The 22,164-nt window shown below is 34.6% G+C and overlaps 1 protein-coding gene across 3 annotated transcripts in view; it reads left to right on the forward strand.

The window, feature by feature from the left end:
- ZNF407 (zinc finger protein 407) overlaps window positions 1-22,164 on the forward strand; it is a 654,777-nt gene that overhangs the window by 496,217 nt on the left and 136,396 nt on the right. The gene's annotated exons all lie outside the window — the stretch shown is intronic.

Consider the following 22,164-nt stretch of genomic DNA (forward strand, 5'->3'; position numbering starts at 1 on the left):
GATTTTAACCCATAGTCTTTGATGGACCACCAAAATTTTATGTTATTCATAAAATAATTCACTTTAACTCTAAGTACTGTGCCCAGCAACTGCCTTTTAAATAAAATTATATGCTATAGAGATGCCATCTCCTACTATTCTGCTTTGTAGCCTTCTCCCACTTAATAGAGGAAATCTACCACTTTTTAGTGTATTAATCTGTACTCTTCACTAAGTTGTCTTTGTTCTGCTATTTTCACATGAAATAATATATTCAAATTTGTTGTTTTTCATCTTGTTTTTATTTTCATTGCTGTTTTCTTTGCTTGGCTTTCTAACCAAGAAGATGATCCCTTTCATTCTGCCTTAATCATTACTTCAGTTTTAAAATCTTGGAGTAAAATTCAGAATTCTTACAGCTTCAGCTTCATTCTTTGATTTTTGTTTTTAAAATGATATATATGTTATTTTTTTCTCTTTTGATTTATAGCTTTCCTAAGTTATAAAATCAAATTACATTTTTAATTGCCCAGGTAACAACTATCACTGTCTTATATAGAAGAGTATTGTTCATCTCTTTTTGAGGAGTGGCAAAGGAAAAGACCAGCATATGTATGATTTTTTTTTTCTTTAAAGAAAGTCTCCCTCACAAGGTATTATTTTATTTAAGTAATACAATTTCAAAAAAAAGATGTGGATGAAAAATAATCTGAAAAAATGAAATAGACAGTAACTGTTCTTTACAAATAAAGTAAAGATTTGAGGTTAGGAGATCTAGTTTCAAATCTTGCTTCTGTAATGAACTGTTGGACCTGTGGCAAGTAAATAAACTTTTTTTGATCCTCAGTTTCTTATCTCTAAAATGAAGGGATTGAAAGAGATTCCTTCTAAAGTTTCTTTCATCTATAAATCACAAATAATTTCTCATAATGAAAATTGAAAATAAGATAAATAATTTTGTGTTATGGTATGTGTATATGTCTGTGTGTGTGTGTGTGTGTGTGTGTGTGTGTGTGTGTGTGTGTGTTCCATTTCCTGGGCACAAATGAGAATTTACGGTTGTTATGAAAATAAAACATTTTCTTTTCTATTATAAAAGCAGAAGCATTAAAAGAGTCTTTAGCACTTAGGAAAAAGCAAAAATAGCAATTTATAAGCATTAGATAAAATTTCAACTGTTCTGCATGTAAACTGACAACAGACTGAAGTTAGGTCTAAAACAACTAGGAATTGAATTATTTGAAAAATAGAAAAAAATAATCTTGAAAATAATACTTAAGAAAATATTTATGGGCAGTATACCTAGCAGATACCTAATTCTTTTTTTTTTTTTTTTTTTTGGCAAGACAGTGGGGTTAAGTGGCTTGTCCAAGGCCACAAAGCTAGGTGATTATTAAATGTCTGAGGTCGGATTTGAACTCAGGTACTCCTGACTCCAGGGCCACTGCACTATCCACTCTATCACCTAGCCAGCCCAATGCTTAATTCTTAATAAGGAACTTCAGAATATTGAAAAGATAGAAACTCAAAGAACAATTGTGAAAAATTTTAGTTATGGTTCTACTGGAAGCAAAAAAGCATCCAATTGTATACTGCATTATAGTACAAAGAACACTGACTGACTTGGGTATCAAGAAACCAAGATTCAAGTTTGACTTTGACGCAGGCTCAAAGTATTATTGGGCAAATAATTTTTCAAGGCCTCAGTTTCCCTCATTTTAAAAATATATGATAATTTCAAAGGATTGGTCTAGATAATCTCAAAAATCACTTCAATACTAAAAAGTTCTTTGATTTTATGATATTTTGGGGGATACTAAAGATAGTGACCTATCTGGAAAAGTTTTATTTTCTTTTATCAAATCAAAGATGCTCCAGGGAGGATTTGGCCTAGTTGACTTCTGAAGTTCCCATCTAACTCTAAGGCGCTATAATTTTATGAAAAATATGTTAAGTACTAGCTAGAAAATGCATTGTTTTTACAGAAAAAGGAAAAGCCCTTGTGGGTGATTCAATTCAACTTTCCACCACAGCTGTGGGGAAAACAAATTGCATTTCATTCTCTACTGAATATCACATTCCTTTATAAATAAGTGATTTAAGATAATATTATCCTTTTTTTTCCTGAAATCCTTTGTCAGTATAGTTCAGCTTTCAAGTCCATTTCTGTCCATTTAATTCATATATTTGCTTTGGAAATGTGGGGTTACTTTATATAAACCCACTGTATTGGCCTTATGGACCATAGGTGTTGGGGCTCGCATGTGAGGGATGGGTCAGAGTTTGGTCTGAGGGTGAGAAGCTGAATTGAATGTAGTCAGTTTTTAAAATCAGTTTATTATTTATCAGGTAGCAATTGCTGTTGGTTTTGTTTTTTAAGCATGATTATTGGAGAAAAATTTTCACTTTTCTATACATCACATTATCCAAACCTATCCACAATATCAAAATAACATGAAAACCTCTACCATGAATAAAATGATACAACCCTACATAGACTGCTAGTATACTAAAGTGTCTTTATACTGCTTCAGAATATTTAAGGACATTTGCCCACTTCCAATAAGGAATTCTGAAGAACAAAAAAAGATTTCCTACCAGCACAGACTGAGAAAATTTTTATAGAAACAGCCACATTTGCCCAGCTTCTTTGATACATCTACAGTTTAGAAACTTCAAAAATTAAAGAAGTTATAGTAGTAGGGAATAGAAATATTGATACAACTCAAACAGAAATTAATATTACTATGAAAAGTCTGTATTCTTAGCAAACATTGTATATTCCAAAACATACAAGATATTTTAGACACCTCAAGTTTGCTTAGTTATTGGAGATGATCCATTTGATTGTCACATCTTGGGCTAGATCAGGATCATACCCCAATGTTTATTTGAAGCTAATATTGTGAATTATATACTTTAAAAAAACCCATGTAATAAGAGTTTCATATTTTCATATGCAATCCTCTTTTCTGTTCTTTTTATAAGGAAATATTTGTTGGTGTTTGTCAAATTATGTCCAAAAAAATTCTATCTCTTGCAAATTTTAAATCTTGTAATTTCTTTAAAATCAATTCATTTTCCCTGATGCTATTCATAAAGTGTATAACTCAAATAGTAAAAATTCTTCCTAATTTCTTGGAAAGCATTAATTTTGTCCTCACTTAAATGATAATTTTTTTTAGGGAGTGAAGAACCAGAAAGAAGAGAAGGTAGACCAAAGTGCTACTATTCTGAACTCTGAAACAAGTTTATTCCCCTTTGTCAGGGGGGGTAAGATTAGAAAAAGAAAAGGGTGGTGATAATTTCTGATGATAAATGTTATTTATACAAGATTAGAGAGAAATTTTATGATTATCTTATGAAATTTCTCTTGCTATCAAGCTACCTAAAAATATTTTAATCTACCTTTGTCCTCATTAAAACATTAGAATGAGATTGCCAATATTTTTCTTGAGTGTTTCCTAAGACTCTTATCTGGGTTCAGAAGCTTTGGAATTAAGTCTTATAAACCCAGGGAGGTCTCCCATTTTCTTATTAATGGGAATACCTAGAACACATTTACCTCATGATCTCTCACCTGACTCTCCAGGGTTTTCAGACTTTTAACAGGATATGGTTTTTAATGAGGCTGCTAGAAGCTTTAGAAACTTCTTTAATGATTTTATTTTGACCCTTTGCTGCTGCCTCCACTAGGACTCCAGTGATTGTCTACACTACCTACTTGCTTCCATCATTCAGATTTTGATATTTTTGATATTTGATATTTTTTTCCTCTGTGTTGGAATGAGAGAATATTATCCAGTATAAAGTCTATTATGGGTAATAATAGTCTCAACTCACTGTACTTACTATCAGTGGAACATCATCAAACTATCATCTGCAAAGATTATGTCAAATATTACTCACAGTATTCTGTACCTTAAAATGTACTTTGCTTTTTTTTTTAATTTCATGATATGGACATGTTTGAGTTAGGCAAGAAAATCTTCTCTGTACTAATTACCAGTAAACAATAGGAATCCCCAAAAGGCAATGAGAAGGATAGGAGCAACAGATATGTTGTCTTGGTTTAGGGCCAAACTCCTTTTACCTTCCCCATGTTTTTTTTTTTTTTCACTCATTGTTTAGTAGTTGTTTTTATCTCATTTTATTTCATATGTACTTCTGTACAGGGACTATGGCAAAGCTTTTCAATCCCCAGAATACCTAATAGAAAGCTATCTGGTACCCTTTGGATGTTCACAACTTTTCTCCTTTGTTTAATTTTCTAAGTGTATTGATATATGTCTTATCACCTTTGACTTAGAATTTACTCTTTGACTATATAATTCTTCTTCCTAAGAAAAAAACTTTTGCTAAGGATAGCTTTTTATTTAATACGATAAGTTTTTTTTGTTTATTTCCTATAATTTGTGTTGTTACATATTTTCAAATAGAAATCTTCCTCAAAATTAGTTTTATTTTCAGTTTTTAATGTTGATTTTAATTTTATTTTTAGCCTTCAATTTCCCCTTTGTAGTATTTTGTTCTTTGTGGTTATTAATTTTTCAATGTAAAATAATTCACTTAAATGAAAAGTAAAGTAAAACAAAATAATTATGAATTGTGTCAGTTTATGAATTCTTAACAGAAATATTAAAGAAAATTGGAGGATAGGAAAATTGCACAGTAGGATCTGGCAAACACAGAAATTCTGAGGTGCTCAGTGTACTTAGCAGCATACAAAAAAGCATATTATGAATTTTTTAAAGAAGAGATCAAATTAGATGCTCAAGTCTAGCCTAGACATGCTGCTAAATTATCAACATCGAGTCTACAACGTGTATCACAAGATCATAGACTCATACTTTTAGAGATCAGAGGGACATTAGCCCAATCCCCTAATTTTTCTAATAAGGAAACTGAGACTTAAAGAGCTATGTTTGATCAAAGTCATATAACTAGTAAAGTGGCAATTTCTGAGACTCAAGCAAAGAATTCTTAGTCCAGATTTTTTGTCTGTAACAATTTACAAAATTTCAAATGCTATTTTGTAGAATAGGAATAAGACTTATAATGCTTGGCAGTAGGGGAAAGAGTGAGTTGAATTTTTCAAGGTAGATTAAGTTGGAGGTAAAGGAAGTCTTCCTAATAACTGGGGAAGGGAGAGGGGAGGACTGGGGGGAGAATTGAATCTGGCCCTAAAGAGGTAACTTACTTCACATGACAGTTGAATACATCTTAGAACTTTAAAGTCATTTAAAACAAACTGGAGTTTAAAAACCCTTCTTAGTTCATTTTTAAAGTTAAAAGAAATTTAAAAATTTTCATAAACTCCTTTGTCTCAGTATTTTATATTTCATTTTCTAGTTTTTTTTTCCTCACATTATCCCAGAACTAAATGGACTGCCTTAGGAGAATGCAGCTTCCCCTTTACAGTTGATTTTTGAGCAAAGAATGACCATTTGTTGAATGTATTATAAGAGGGACTACTTGGCTTCTGAGATCCTTTTCAAGTTCTTAGTTTATGTGGTTTTGTCATTCTATGGCAATTTGAATTAACAATGTTTTCTTTCAACTTTGGCAATATGGATACATTATCCTTATTATTGTTCCACAGTCTTTTCATAAATTTGACCATTCTTTGAAGAGATTTATACATAGCTAATTGCTATGTATAAGATTTTTTTTTTCTCACAGAACATGACAGAAGTGAATAAAACCTTGTGCAACTTAGAAATATTCTCTATCATTCATCTATTTTATACCAAATGCCTGAAAATGAATTTTGATTCTTGGAGATCTTTTGAGGAATACAATTATCTCTTATCTCACTTTAAAGTTTTGAGACTAGAATAAATAATAGAATATTCATTATATAACTTGACCTGTGTTTTAGCCACTTTTTAAATTAGGTATTTAAAATATTTACTTAAACAGAATTTGAAGGTTTCTCCATGAAGATTAAAAGGAATGGTTTCCATATTGTCTAATTTGAATAAGAAATCTACATTATATTTGTTATTGTTGACTATAATTTGGTTCATTTTGTAGTATTTTTTTTAGTAATTCAGTTAAGAGAGTTGTTTATGTGAATGGGTTGTTTCCTTTTAAAGAAATACTATTAGAGGCTATTTTTTTTTCCCTTCAAAAATGAGCTCCTGAGATTTCCAAGAGAAGGCAAAATATGCCTAGTGCTTTTATGGAGTCACTATCATCTTCTGGCATAAAGTTGATATAGCAAACCCTTATCATATATCATTAATAGCTATATTATTATGTCAATACAACATATAAATGATGTTGCTTTAAATTCAACTTCATCTAATTAGGATATAAACTGAAAAAATATTGGGTAGAGGAAAATAGAGCCTAACAGCCTTAAGGTTTTCATTTTCTTTTGTTTATTATTAAATCAATTTTTTTTAGAATGACTGAAATAACAGTGCAACCTTCACCTGAATAGAGTTGGTCTTAAAATTTTTATGGAGCTTTGGGATTCAATTTTAGCATTTTAAATTGTCATTTCTGTTTAGGAATGAAGCATCCCAGATTACTATATGCTAATATGGATGTTACTTAAAAAGCAAAACAAAACAAAAATCCTTCAGGCTATGAGTATAAAAAACAATCACATTCAACAATATGCACGATTTGCTTAGAACTCTTCTTCAATATTGCTTTTCTGTGATATTCAAGAGAGAAATTTAAATAGAAGACTGTATTGTTATTCACTCAGTGAGGAAATGGTGTTCACACAGTAATTGTCTAGTTTAACATCCTCTGTTAGCCTTTTTTCAACCACTTTTAAATTTCATTACCACCAGCCCCATGAGTTTTAGTTTTTACAACCTCTTACTCATCTAACAACAATAGCACATACAAATATGGTTACAAGATCATGAGATTATCAATGAGAAATTTAAAAAATATATTGGTTGCTTTTAGTTGTTTAGTTTGTGGGATGATTATATGCAAGGTTCCCCCTTCCTACTGAATTCTGTCCTCTCCATTCAATTGCTTCTTCATGTAGTCCTTTCCTCCTTTCCCCACACTTATTTATTCTTTCCTTCCCTATCTTGAAATTGCTTTGAGTTTTCATTATGTATCCATTGTATTTATGCATTTCTAAGCATTTTGTTTCCCTTTAGTAGAGTGCAGTAGAAGAGTTCTGGACAGTACTTTGAACATAGTAGTTACTTAATAAATATTTGTTAAATCGAATTTGGAGCATTAACTAATTAGTTTTTGGTTTCTGTAGAGACAGTAGTTTTACGCTAAAATCAAAATGGTGCCTTCATGCCTGGACTTTGAAAATAGTTTGCTTCCCCAAGAACTGCAAGATCTGAGAAAGACAGCTCAGTCATGACTTTGTGTGGGTTTTCATGTCCCTCTGCCTTCAAAATACTGGAAGACAGGAAATTGTCCATGTTTAATATTGTCTTTCCAACCTAAGCACACTAATTTTTTTTTTAACCATGATTCTTCTAACAGACATGGATTTGCCCTCCTGGGTGCTCAGCCAAATTTGGAAAGCAACCATCTTAAAGGGAAACCCTTGAAGAACTTAACAAACTACTCCAGATACTGTCCTGGTAATTTGGAGGACAGTGGATGCTAATAATTATAGTAATAATAAAAATAGGTAGCAATTATATAATACTTATTATGTGCCAGTAACTCTGTGAAGGACTTCACTGTTTATCTCCTATGATCCTCATAACAAAGCTGGGAGGTAGGTATTTTTATCAGATGAATTAACTGATGGAATCAGAGGTTGGAGGATTTGACAGGGGCTACACAGCTAATATCTGAGGCCACATTTCACTCCCTTCTTGGTGCTCTCTTCACTATGTCCCCTAGATGCTTTGGGCATTATTGTCTCACTTGTCCTAAAATTTGTCCTTCTGTGAAATGGCAGTTATCTATGTGTCCATATAGCTCATTGTTGGGTTATTAAACTTGCAGGAAACATGGTCTTTCAACAAAGGCCTCTACCTTTCAAACTGCTATTAAGCTAAGTCTGCTCTTTTCTAAACCTAAAGAAGTGATTTTTTTTAAACTAATTGCTTTATATTGATTACTATTCCATATCATATTGATGCTTCTTACCTGGATTTCATGCTTGAATATAATCTTAATTTTACATAACTATAATTTGTTACAGAGAATGAGATAGTTGCTAATATTTGTTTTGTGCAATATTGTGACAGAAAAAGAGGACATTTCAGATGGACATTTACTGTGTATTCCAATATTGTTTACATATCAGTGAATACTAAAAGCACATGCTCAATGTAGTAGTAAGTAAAATTATTGTTGATCTGTGTAGATGGCATTTGAATTGATGAGAAACTTCATGGAGGATAGCAGGGAATGAATGTCATTCATAAGCTTATTATGGAAAATTCTCACTGGCTATGATTTCTTTTTTCCCTTTCAGAATTACTGTCTCCTTTCCTCTCTATTAACTGTTAAAAACCTCCGGGTTTTCTCCAAATTGAATAGGCCTTTAAAATAATCTAGCTTTTCAAACATATTAATACTCAGATGTAAAAATAATACTAGAAAGAATTCTATTTGAAAAGCATTAGGTTAAAGTTACTATGATTGACTTAGATATTGAAAGTCATGGTTTCAAGTCTTGTCTCTGATATTTACTAGTTTTGTGACCCTTGATAAGTCTCTCAACCTCTATGTGCATTAGATAACTCTCTCCAATTCATTTAATAAAGCATAGAAGGATATTGTTTTTTCCTCTGAGGAAATCATAGGTCCTTCACATAATTGCATAATTCTATTTAAGTACATATCTTTTAAATTTATTTTCATTAGAGAAACTTGAAAAATCATAGATTGAAAAAATCAGTTTATTGCATTGAATTCAGGTTAAGGAAAGAATTAAGAGCTCACTACAGATTAGAAATTTAAAAAAAGCAACAGGGAACATAATTTAGTGCCTGTATATTTTTTGTTACCCATTTCCCTTACGTATTGTTATTTTTGATTCAGTGAAACAAAAGTTGAGTCTTCTGTATGTCAACTATTTTATTTCAATATTTTTATGTGCAGAAAAACAAAGATTCAGTAATACTTTTTCCTTGAACTTTTGAAATTGTATTTTTAATCAATGTTTTTATCTTTTCAAAATTTCACTCTTTTTATTGGATTGTGCAATTTCTAGAGGAGTCTTCTCGCTGGTAAGGCTTGCTTTTTAAGTACATAATCTCATTATAGAATTCAATACAGTTCCAAGTTGATTTTTCTTAGTGTCTCTAGTTGGCACTGTGTTTTTAATATGTCCTTGAAACATTTTCTCTGCCCACCTCATGAATACTTGCCAAGTTTGATCTCTCTACACACAATACACTTGGGAAATCTGTTGTCATCCTTCCAAACAACATGTCCTGCCCAGCAGAGCCATGCTTTAATTAGCATGATTTCAACATAGTTTTTATTTCCTTTATTTATGTCCACTCATCTATTCATAAATTGCTTACCATTTGATGTACAAGATGGACAAGAAGAAGAAGAAGAAGAAGAAGCACAAATTACATTTATTAGGACTTGGGTTTCCCTAGCAATAGAAAAAAAGATGAAGATAACCAACAATGATAATTTAGACCTTTTTTTGCATTTTTAGACATAATGATTCCAAATATAATTTTTATCATTGTATGCAAAAAAATACTGTCAAAATGAACAAGCATTCTAGTAGATTTCACTCATCAGTTGCCTTCCACGTGCCAGAGATATGAATTTGAATTTTATACATCTTTCATTTAATCAGTTATCAATATCATTAGTAACCTTCAGCATACCAAATTCTGAAGGTCAAACTAAATTTTACTTCTTAATCTACATTTACTTAAATGTTACAAGAGTTAATATGATGTTATAGATAGAGAATTGAGCTAAAAACCAGAACTGTGTTCAGTTCTTGCCTCTGACACATCTTGACTGGTTTTATAATCCTAGGCAAGTCATTCAACCTCTCTGCTCTAAAAAACTCTGAAAACTATGGGTTGCAGAGAAAGTGCCAAGTTGCATTGGTAGAGTGAATTTCTTCAACTAGGGATCCCTATAACAGTGAATTCATGCATTCAGACCCTATTCATATTCCTAATTTTTATTCAGTATCAATAATCATCACTGACATGTACAAGTCTAAGATTTTCCTTAATAGACAGCTTCAGCTGCTCACAAAACAGTGTCAAATGCTTTCCCTTATTTATCTGATTGGAACTGTTAACAAATGCTTTTTTATTCTTTTTAACACTTTGTAAAGTCCAAGAATTCCATAAAAAGCTATTTCATTCATTCAGATCTACTGGACTCTCTTATGGTATTAAAGGGAGACTTTTTTCATGTTTAGCCAGTAGTATGGTTTTCTTTTGAATTTGGGCAGCAACATCATTCTGTCTTTTTAATGGATTTTTATTGTATTTGCCTATTCAATTTCTTTTGCAGCAGTGGAGGACAAGTGACTTGTTAAACAGCTAGTAAGTGTCTGAGACTGGATTTGAACCCTGGTCTTCCTGACTCAAAGCCAGTGCTCTATCCACTGTTCCATCTGACTTATTTTGTACAGATGCAAGTTCAGTGTCAGTTGTGCGCTTTTTGACTATACTTATTTTGTGTCATGGAGCTAATATACTTTTCAGAAGATTGATGAAAAGAGAGATTCTCTGATTGATAATTTCCTTTGTCATACTGTTTTTCACTTTATTTCTAAATTTTAAATTGTAGGCATTTCACAAAATAAAATGTTTCCTGACACTAAATTAATTTTAGTAGCATTTTTTGATATCAGAGATTCACTGAAATATTGATATATAGACATCCATAAAAATTATAGCATATTAAAAACTCTATAGAACTAAATACTATGAACAAGGATACATCCCCTCTTTTATTTATTTAATACTGTTTTCTTATCATTAGCTTGATAGTGTAGTATATGGACTTGGAAATAGGGAATATGAGTTCAAATGAAGTCTTAGACACTTAATAGCCATATACCCCTGGACTAGTTATTTAAACTTCCATCTGCTTCAGTTTCCTCAGCTGTCAAATGGGGATAATAAAATCATCTATCTCTGAGGAGTGTTGTGAGGATCAACTGGGATTTTTGTAAAGAACTTAGCACAATGCTATCATATAGAAGGTGTTGAATATGCATTTATTTCCATTCTTTATTGTTTTTTATTTATCTGGGCCAATTTGTTAGGTTTGATGAAAGAGAAACCAAGATTATGAAGTAATCTAAGAAAATCCAGATTTAATTTTAAAGGCCTGCACATACCAATTTATTTCCTAACTTTCTTATTACTGTTGAGGGTACCACTCTACCCCTTACCAAGATTCACAATTCCTTGACTCCCCACTTTCCTTCACTCCCCATGTCCAGGTAGTTGTCAAACCCTATTATTTTTCCTTTGCAACATCTTTCAAATATGCCTGCTTCTCTCCTCTGAAATATACCTAGACCATTGCAATATAGTGCCTAATGCTTTGTCTCTCTGACATCTTTTCCTATTTCAGTTTCTCCCCTCTGAACTAACAAAGTGATCTTTCTCAATTATAGGTCTAGTTATGTCATTCTCCAATTTAATAAACTTCCCTGTTCTATAGGGAATGCACTGATTTCCTGTTACTTCTTAGTTCATATGTAAGGTTGTATTTGTTGTTAAAAGCCTTTCATAATTTGACCCCTTCCTACTTTTTAAGTATTTTCCCACTTTACTCATTTTCATGTACTATATGATCCAGTGACAATCAACCAATAAACATTCATCAAGCACCTTTTATGTGTAGGTCACTTCTAAGTACAAAGAAAGATATAGGGGCAGCTAGGTGGCACAGTGAATAGAGCACCAGCTCTGGAATTGGGAGGATCTGAGTTCAAATCCAGCCTTGAACACTTAATAATTACTGTGTGACCTTGGGCAAATCTCTTAACCCCATTGCCTTGACAAAAAGGGAAAAAATTAAAGACAGACATTCAGGATAAAAAGAAAATAATCAAAAGGAGGGAGGGACTGGAATTAAGAAAGGGACTGGAATTAAGAAACTTACTCTGCCTTCCTTTCTATTCCTTGATCAAACTACCAAATCTCCTTACTCCTGGCATTTTTACTGGTTATTCCCCATTTCTGGAATTTTCATCCTCCTTGTCTCTACCTTATGATTTTCTCACCTTCACATAACATTTTCCTGTTCTCTCAATTTTAAATGCCTTTCCTTTGAGATTATCTCCCATTTTATTTTGTATATATCTTTTTACATAGTTGATTGTCTCCTCTATTAGATTGTGAGTTCCTTGAGAGAGGAAACAGTTTCTGCTTTTCTTTATATCCCTAGGCCTTAGCACAGTATCTGGCACATAGTAAATGCTTAACAAGTAATGTTAACTTCAACTTACCATCATCTGATATGAACTAATTAGATTTTATGGAAAAAGATAATTCCTAATTTATAGTCTTAACTCTTAATTCTGACCATCAGTGTATAGACAGATGCCTTTGGTCACCAGGAGGTTTAGAAAGAAATGTATAAGCATTAATATAAATCATGACAAAAATGAAACCTGAATTAGTTGCATCTTCCTCACAGAGGACCAATAGCACATTGATTACTTTGAGTTTCTTCAAAACCTACCTTTCCCTTCTCACTTATTTATGTCTTAATACTTCTTAACTAATAAATAAGGGTGGAAGGAATGTAATTCTTTCATGATTTTAGCCTTATCCTTTATTGGCAATTCAATGAAATTTTTTTCACATTTGCTAAGAATTTAATAGTTAAATTCAAATTTAGTATTCCTTTTTTTATAGCTGGGTCAGAACCAATCTAATACAACCTAAAGTTCACGTAGCTGTGTATATTTACCTAATAACTCATGTTTATTCTTAAATCAAGGGATATTAAAAGCTAGAAGAGACTTTGAAGATTATCCCATACATGCCTCTTTTGAAGGCTAAGAAACTTATGTGATTTATTCAAGTTTAATCATATGTCTAATTAGTTTTACTTAAAACTGAAACTCAGGTCTCCCCATTTTAAATCTGCTGTCTTTTCCATTAGGCTATAGAACTAATACATATACACATTAGTCAGTGTGACACTAAAATTGGTCCTCTGTAAAAAATCAAAGATCTGCTATACTTTTTGCCTGTAGACCCTTGTTGCCATTTTATACATTCTTCATATTCTAGATGAAATCCTAATTTTTCCACGAAACTAATTTTTCCACTCTAAACTGCTCTAGTTTTACCCAATTAAATATCTATTGCCTTGTGTTAGCTCTTTTACTTCCCCATTATTGAATCATAGGATCCATGCTTGCACATGAATGCCTGCTTATAGAATGCTTAATGAGTAGTCACCTAGCCTCTCATTGAAGATCTCCATGATGGTAACCTCCCTCTCTCCCATTGTAGATCATTGTACTTTAGGACGGTTCTGAATGTTAGGAAGCCCTTCCTCTTATGAATCCAGTCTATACTTTCTTCTCACTGCTCCTAGTGTCTTCCCATGAAACCAAGTAGAACAAGCATAATTCTTCTTCCATTGATAATAATAGTAATGACACATAGTGATATCCCTTTATGGTTTAACAAAGTGATTTTACTGTCCACCCTGTAGGGTGGACTTCATATGACAGTGTTCAATAAATTCTTATGTATTGTTTTCATACCCCACAACAAGACAGAGACTAATTCATAAGCCTTTCTGGGAAGAGAAAACTTTGATCATTAATAGTGCATTTTTCACTTGGACTCCAGCTGGACTCTTTGTAAAAAGTATCCTATTAATTTTCAAAGAATGACTCTCAGGACAGTGCTTAAAGCCTATTAGGCTTCAATATCTGAATTCCAGACACACCACTCCTTTCCTCGTTTTACCCCCCCCAAAAAAAAACAAACTGTGATTTCTTTGTAAATACCCACCTACTCAATCTTGTTTCTTATTTTATCTATTCAGTCTCAATTGCTTAATTTAATTGTTTCTTGAATGAATCCTTTGATGACTTCCCATTTCCTATTCTCTTAGAGGAAATCAACTTCTGTTGAACCTTTGGATGATAAGAACCCAATTACTTGGTGCTTAGATGGATTTAGGATTTTTTGGCCAATTTGAAGCATTTAAAATCCTGTCTGATCCAGATTACTTTATTGTAATGAGAGATCTAATTTATTTTGATGAATCAGAGAATTGTGTAGATACTAGGGACAAAGTCTGTGGCATGCAGGGGGAAGCACCAAAGCAAGAAGAGTTCCCATATTCAGCATAAGAAACAAGACATGTAGAGGATAGAGAAACCAGTATCAACTAATGCCTTTGTCATTCACTACTATATCCAGGACTTGTTGAGAAGGGACCTGTGACTAAGGGATGATGTTCCAGGTGAAGAAGCAGCCTTGACCCCCTACACTGTGTAGCAAGCCAGAAATAAGTTCAGAAACAAGCAGAAGCTGTATGGTTCAGACACCAAGATCAAAATGGGTATCTCAATGCCATATTCCAGCCCAGTCTCAGGCCTGCAGAGAATTATACAGAATAGGATTCTCAAATGAAATGGAAATTCACAGTTCTGTTATCCTGAACCATCAAAACTTAAATAGCTGACTAATAATAAAATAAGTAAATAATAATAAAACTTAATAACAACTAAAACAACAGCAGTTTACTCGAACTCTGATTGGGGCAAGCCCACATATCTAAACTCAGGACAGGAATTTGCAAGAAATATAAAGAAGCAGAAAGCTTAGAATACCATATTCCAGAAGGCAAAATATGGACTTATAATCAAGAACAACTTACTCAGCAAAACGTAGTATAACGCTTCAGAGGAACAAAATAAAACACCAAAATTGCATAGTATCTTTCACGTACAAACACAGAAGTTGGAAAATATAAAAATGTCACTATTGCTGTTGTCCTTCATACTTGAAGAGGACCAGAATGTCAGGATCAACGTACAGTGTATCCAACTGTGACTGATTAGTCCAGTAATGAACTCAGAAGATTGGGTACAAATAGTCCTTATGAACATTTGGGACAGAGATGTCTCTAAATTTGCTCTTCTCATGTTTCTTCTGAGCTACTGAAATTTTGCTTTGTTCATAGAACACAGCTCTTTCTCTGATGCAGATATACCTTACTGAATGGTCTTGTACCAATGTCTCACAATTGATACCAAAATTCTTCATTGTTCTTGATCTCTTTCTTTTGACCTCTTTGTGAACATTTGCCTTGTCTTAGTCTTAGTCTTTTAGATCAGCGTATCTTTGGCATTGAAACAGTGTGCTTAGCCCATGAAGAATTGTACTCTCTTTGAATGCTTGACAGTTTAGCCCAAGAAAGCACCTCAGTGTCCAGTACCTTATCTTGTCAGATGATCTTCAAGATCTTCCTAAGAAAATTCAAATGGAAGCAGTCAGTTTTCTGGTATGGCATAGGTAGGCTTGTCTAGGTTTCACAGGAAAACTACCAAAGATCAGCTCAATGGCTCTGTGACATTCAGTTTGGTAGGCAGCCTATTACCTCTACTTTCTCATACTTTCTGAGCCTCCAAAATGCTCAGCTAGCTCTGACAAGGTATACATCAGAAGGAGTTGTGTTCACAATAGAGATCAATCACAAGAACTCAATATGGATAACTTTATATTTTAATGTGGGGAGAAGATATATGAGACCCTCTGTAGTCTACCACCAGTAGGTATCATGAAGAGAGTCTAATTATTCTGAAAGTGGTTCTTGATGATCTCAAATGAAGAATGGAAAAGGAAATGGAAGGAGAATACACCAAGGAAAGAAAAGGAAGAGAAGGTTAGAGAATTTTATCTTCTATAATAGGGGTATACAGAGGGGGCGGGGCCAAGATGGGAACATGAAGGGATTGAGTCTTAGGAGCTCTCTGATAAAAACTCATAAACTAAGGACTCTAACTAAACTTTCAAGAGACAGAACCCACAAAGGGACCCAGTGAGGCAGTTCTCCTACTCAAGGTAACCTGGAAAAGAGCAGAAAGGCTCTGCTCCCCGGGGTCGGAGGGGCGGCCTGCCAAAGGGGTGGCCCGCCAGAGCCAAAGAACTTCAGCCTCCCAGAGGCAGCCCCAGGGCACTGGGAGCCGAGGCTCACAGCAGCAGGGGAGTCTCCTGAGCTGCACCCCAGGGAGCACCTGCATAAAGTGGGGGAACAGCAGGGGACCTCTGCCAGAGTGAGCACATGGAGCCCAGCCCTCAGGGCACACAGCCAGCAGCCTGGTCTTTCTGCAGCCTAGACCCGGAAACAGAAGCAGGCAGAGCCCATAAGCAGGAGCCCCCAGGGCATGAGCCCATTGAGCTGAGGGAGGGGAGTGAAGAGACACTGAAGAGCTCTGTCCTCTGCCCCTGAAACAGGACTCTGGGGCTCTGACCACATTAAGATCCTGATCCCAGTCTAGGCCCCCCCATAGAACAACAGCCCCACCCCCCACGGCCCCGTGGCAGAGGGGGCCGCTTATGGTCATTCACAGACCGGGAGGGAGGACAGAGCCTCACACATTGAGACCCTTGTGGGAGTGTCCCAAAAGCTCAGGAAGCACCCCCAAAAAACAGGGTTAGGCTGGGAAAATGAACAAGCAAAGAAATAAGAGGAAGACCATTGAGAAATATTTTGCAAATGAGCCCAAGAACGATCAAAATACTCAGTCTGAAGATGAGGAAGCACAAGCTCCTGCATCTAAAGACTCCAAGAAAAACAGAAATTGGGCTCAGGCTATGATAGAGCTCAAAAAAGACTTTGAAAATCAAATGAGGGAGTTGGAAGAAAAACTGGGAAAAGAAAGGAGAGAGATGCAGGAAAAACATGAAAATGAAGTCAGCAGCTTAGTCAAGGAAATTCAAAAAAATACTGAAGAAAATAGCATGCTAAAAACAGCTTAGGTCAAATGGATAAAACAGTTCAAAAAGTTATTGAGGAGAAGAATGCTTTAAAAAGCAAAATTGGCCAGATGGAAAAAGAGATAAGAAAACTCTGAGGAGAACAAATCCTTCAGACAAAGAATAGAATTCAGGGAGATTGATGAATTTACCAGAAATCAGGAATCAATACTTCAAAACCAAAAAAATGAAAAATTAGAAGAAAATGTGAAATATCTCATTAAAAAAACAACTGATATGGAAAACAGACTTAGGAAAGATAATTTGAAAATTATTGTAATACCTTACCTAAAAGTCGTGATCAGGAAAGGAGCCTTGACATCATTTTCAAAGAATTACTACAGGAAAATTGCCCTGATATTCTAGAAGCCGAGGGCAAAATAGAAATGGAGAGAATCCACCGATCCCCCCCAAGAAAGAGATCCCAAAAAACCAACCTCTAGGAATATTATAGCCAAGTTCCAGAACTCCCAAGTCAAAGAGAAAATATTACAAGCAGCCAGAAAGACATAGTTCAAATATCGTGGAGCTGCAGTCAGGATCACACAGGACTTAGCAGCAACTACATTGGAAGCTTGGAATACAATATACCGGAAGGCAAAAGAGCTTAGAATTCAGCCAAGAATTAACTACCCAGCAAGGCTGAATGTCCTCTTCCAGGGAAAAAGATGGACTTTCAATGAACCAGGGGAATTTCAAAGGTTCCTTTTGGAATGGCCAGAACTGAACAGAAGGTTTGATCTTCAGATACAGGACTCAGGTGAAGCATGGAGATTGGAGGAGAAGGGCGAAATATGAGGGACTTAATGAGGATGAACTGCATGTATAGAAAAATGATACTGATAATATTCATATGAACCATCTCAGTTAATAGAGCAGGTAGAGGGAGCTTTTATAGTTGAAGCACAGGAGAAAGCTGAATTCGAAGATAAAATATGGTACAAAAATGGAGTCAATAGGAAAAAAAGGGAAATGGAAAGGGAGAAAGAAAAAGGAGAGGGGGAATAGTCCAAGATATTTCACATAATAAGATTTTTTTTATTGCAATGAGCTATTGCAATGATATGGAAGGGGGGGAGGCAAGGGGGGAATGAGAGAACCTTTGCTCTCATCAGAGATGGCTAGGAGAGGAAACAGCAAATATACTCAATGGGGTATAGACATCTGGAGTAAGAAGGAGCGGGGAGCAGGGGGAAGGGGTGGGGATGTGAATAAAGGAGGAGAGGATGGACCATGGGGGGACAGTAGTCAGATATAACACATTTTCTTTTTTACTTCTTGCAAGGGTCTGGGATTGGATGGCCTGCCCAGGACCATAGGGCCAGGTGGATGCTGGGCCTAAGGGGTGGTATGGGGGCTCAGGGCTTCTTGGCCCCAGGACCAGGGATCTGTCTGCTGTACCACTCAGCTACCCTACAACAGAGTCAGAGTGAAAGGAGAGAGAAAATATAGTACACCGTAGTGGAGAAATAAGAAAGGAGGGAGTTGCGATCAGCAATGTCAACGTTGGAAAAATATGGAAGTAACTTTTGTGATGGACTTATAAAGAATGTGATCCACTCACAACGGAGTTGATGGTGTTGGAACAAAGACTGAAGCACATTTTTTGTTATTATTATTTGGGGGAGCGTACAGGGCAAGTGGGGCTGGGTGGCCTGCCTGGAGCCACATAGCAGAATGATCTTTGGGTGTCTGAGGCCGGATTCGGACGCAGGTGCTCCTGGCTCAAGGGCCAATGCTCTGTCTGCCACCCAGCCACCCCTACTATTATTACTGTTTTATTTTATTTTGGGTCTTTTTTTTTTTTTCTTTCTTCTTTTTTGGTTTTTGCAGGGCAGTGGGGATCGGGTGGCTTGCATGTCACATGGCTGGGTGATTATTGGGTTTACGAGGCTGGATATGGACTTGGGTGCTTGTGGCTCCAGGGCTGGTGCTTCGTCCATCGTGCCACCTGGCCATACCTACAGTTATTACTATAATTTTTTTTAATTTTAATTTTTTTCTCTCCCTTTTACTTTTTCACACAAGCAAGTCTTATCTATATTCATGGCGGGAGGATTATTTTGCTTGCTTGTAAACAAGTATATTTTATTAATCTTAAAAAAACATTTGTACGAAATGAGAATAAAAAAACATTAAATAAAAAAATAAAAATAAAAAAATATAATAGGGGTATACAAATAAAAATCTAAACAAAGAGTAGGGAGTTGAGGGAGCAGGTGATATTTAAACCTTTCTCTCATCTTAAGTTGTCAAAGGAGTGAAGAATAAAGATATATGTAGTTTCATTCAGAGACATATATCATTCAATAAAGAAACAGGAAGGAAAAGGGGAAAAAGAATGGAGGGAGGGTGAAGAGAGCTTAGATTACAGGAGGAATTAGTTCTAAGTACAAAAAAAGTAAAGATGTATAAAAATATTTATAGCACTTTGTAAAGTGTCAATGAATTGGAATATCAGAGGGGAAACCAAACAATTGTACAATAGTTGAAAAAATTATGATACATAAATAGTGGAATTCTATTATGCTATAAAAAAGGATGATGTGAATGTTTTCAGAGGAATCTAGAAAGATATAAAAAGTGATGGAAAAATAAAGTGAGTAGAATCAGGGGATACTTGATACAATAGCAACAATACTGTAATGACATAAACTTCGAAAGCCTTAGAAACTTTGATCATTGTAATGTACAACAATAATTACAGATGATTCATGGTAAAACATTATATTTATCTCCTGATAGAGTAATACAGGACATAGAGTGCAGAATGAGATTTTTCTTTAAATGGTCCATATAGAAATTTGTCTTGTTTGACTCTCTCTCTCTCTCTCTCTCTCTCTCTCTCTCTCTCTCTCTCTCTCTCTCCACATATATATTTGTAACATTGTTTTGTTTTTCTTTATCATTTGAGGTGTAGAGTAGAATGGAGAGAAAGCAGATTTTCTCTGATTAAAAACATTTTAATTTTAAAAAAAAGAAAGAAAAAATCATTCTGTCCCTTCGAAGTTGATAAACAGTCAACAGTTACAAGCCATATGCCATGTTAGTGATTCTGATGTCCTTGTTGTCTCCTGTTGTCAAACTATGACATAATTGCCAGGAACTACTTAGAGCCAGAAACTCGTTATGACATATTTGCAAAACATTGACTAGGACTCTGTGGATTCTACAGCACAAGTGGGCCTCAACTTTACAGTAAATTTTCCTTATTTCCCCAAACAAACCAGGAATTAATTCAGAAGAAATGTTAATTGATGGCAAAATTCTTACACATTACATGATTTTAATGAAACAAAATAAAAAATACTGCATGTGGTCATCACAGGACCATGTTCATGCTGTCCAATATTTCATAATTGCAGATGGCTTCTCTCTTAGGGACTCAAATACAGTTATGTTTCTCCACAGTATGATGATTTTTACATTAGAGGATTGCAACAATGCTAAAGAAATCCTAACATGTTGTCAAGGCATTATTTTGCTCTTTTAAAAGAATTATGTAAAAGAGAGTTGTAAAACTTTTAAGCAAAATGTTCATTACCTGATTGCATATGAACTGCTCTCAAAGCAAATGAAGAATCCACTCAAAGGCCAAGCCCAAACTTCTGCCCTTTTTTTTTTTTTTTTTTTTTTTTGTTGTTGTTGTTGTTCACTGAACCATAAATATCTGCCATGCCCTTGGGGAGAGCAGGAACTTCTTTTCCAACAGTGGTCAAACTTGTCAGTGCTTGGAGCCACACATGACCTCACATGCCACACAAGCCTCACATGGACAAAAATTACTATTTAAGAGAAGGGGAGAACACTTAAATAAAATACAAAGGTATAACACAATACCTGTCATAATGTATCCTTGTCTCTGGTCCAGAACTGATGTGGCAGTAGATACCTAGAATCATGCAGCATCTTGGAACTGAGGTGACAGAGAATCAGTAAAGAAACAGAAATGTTGAATGGTCGATTTAAACCAATCTATACAATATTTTACACTTGAAACATCAAAAAAAGTTTCTAACTTTATATTGATGAAGCTATTGATGTTATATATATTTAGGTATGCTAACAAGGGTTCTGCTTAGGAAAACTTTGATCAGTGAAGTCAGTCATTCAAATAATCACACAATTATCAAATGCATACTCTGGGCCTGGTATTGTGACTAAGTACTAGAAATACAAAGAAAGGCAAAAATAGACCTATCCCTTCAATGAGTGAATTAATGGATAGATTAATTTCTTTTTTTTCTCTAAAACCCTCTTTTGAGACCCATTCTGATGAGGTTGACTCTGGATTCTCCAAGGCCATTCAAGCAGAGCTTTCCAAGTTGGAAAGGCTTCAAAAATTGACCTGCCAAAACACTTTATCTGTCATCTTTTAGATTTAGAGCCAGTTAGGTGGTACATTTGATGAGTTCTGGGTCTAGATTCAAGAAGACCTGAGTTCTAATGCAATTTCAGATACTTAATAGCTGTGTGACCCTGAACAAGTCACTTAATTGCCATCTGCCTCAGTTTCCTTAACTGTGAATTAGGGTTAATAAAAAGTATCTCCCTCCCAAAGTTTGTCATGTATGTATGTATGTATGTATATGTACTAAGACATAGAGAGTTTGCAGGTAGATGGGTACCCAAACTAATGAAATAACGAAATAATTGATCCTTGAATTTTACCCTGAACCTAAAAGTATCAAAGAGCTTAGGAAAAAGTACAAGAATAAGATTTATTGTGAACTTTATTTAGTTCAGGAATCTCAAATAGCAACGGGGTGGCCCAGATGGCAGCAAAAAAAAAGTAAAGTATCATTTTAAAAAGTGTTGCAAAAAAAAAAAGATATTTATAGAGTTTAAATTGTTCTGAGCAGCAGTCCATGGCCAACTGATATCAAGAGCTAATAGGTGCAACAGAACTTCATTACAACAACAACAAAAAAATTTGGATGACCTCCTGAAGTTTATTTTAATGGGAAGTATACCATATGGGAATTTGAGCCACCATGTGAATAAGAAGATAAAGGGAAAACGCAAAAAAGGAATCAAATACAATTAAAACCAGGAGTGGTTAGAGCAATAATTTCCCAGATTTTAGTTCAGGATGTATGAAAACGATTGAGTCATGAATAGTGTCAAAAGCTACACTGAGTTAAAGCAGGATAAGGGGAAAAAAGAATCCAAGTGGTGATAATTAACCATATGGAGGACAGTCTGAGAACAGCAAAAGCCAGAATAAAAATGGTCATGAGAGTTATCTCAAAATTAGCAAGTTTGAGGCTCTGCT

This window comes from Macrotis lagotis, chromosome X (genome assembly GCF_037893015.1).
Source record: "Macrotis lagotis isolate mMagLag1 chromosome X, bilby.v1.9.chrom.fasta, whole genome shotgun sequence".
Lineage (NCBI taxonomy): Eukaryota > Metazoa > Chordata > Mammalia > Peramelemorphia > Peramelidae > Macrotis > Macrotis lagotis.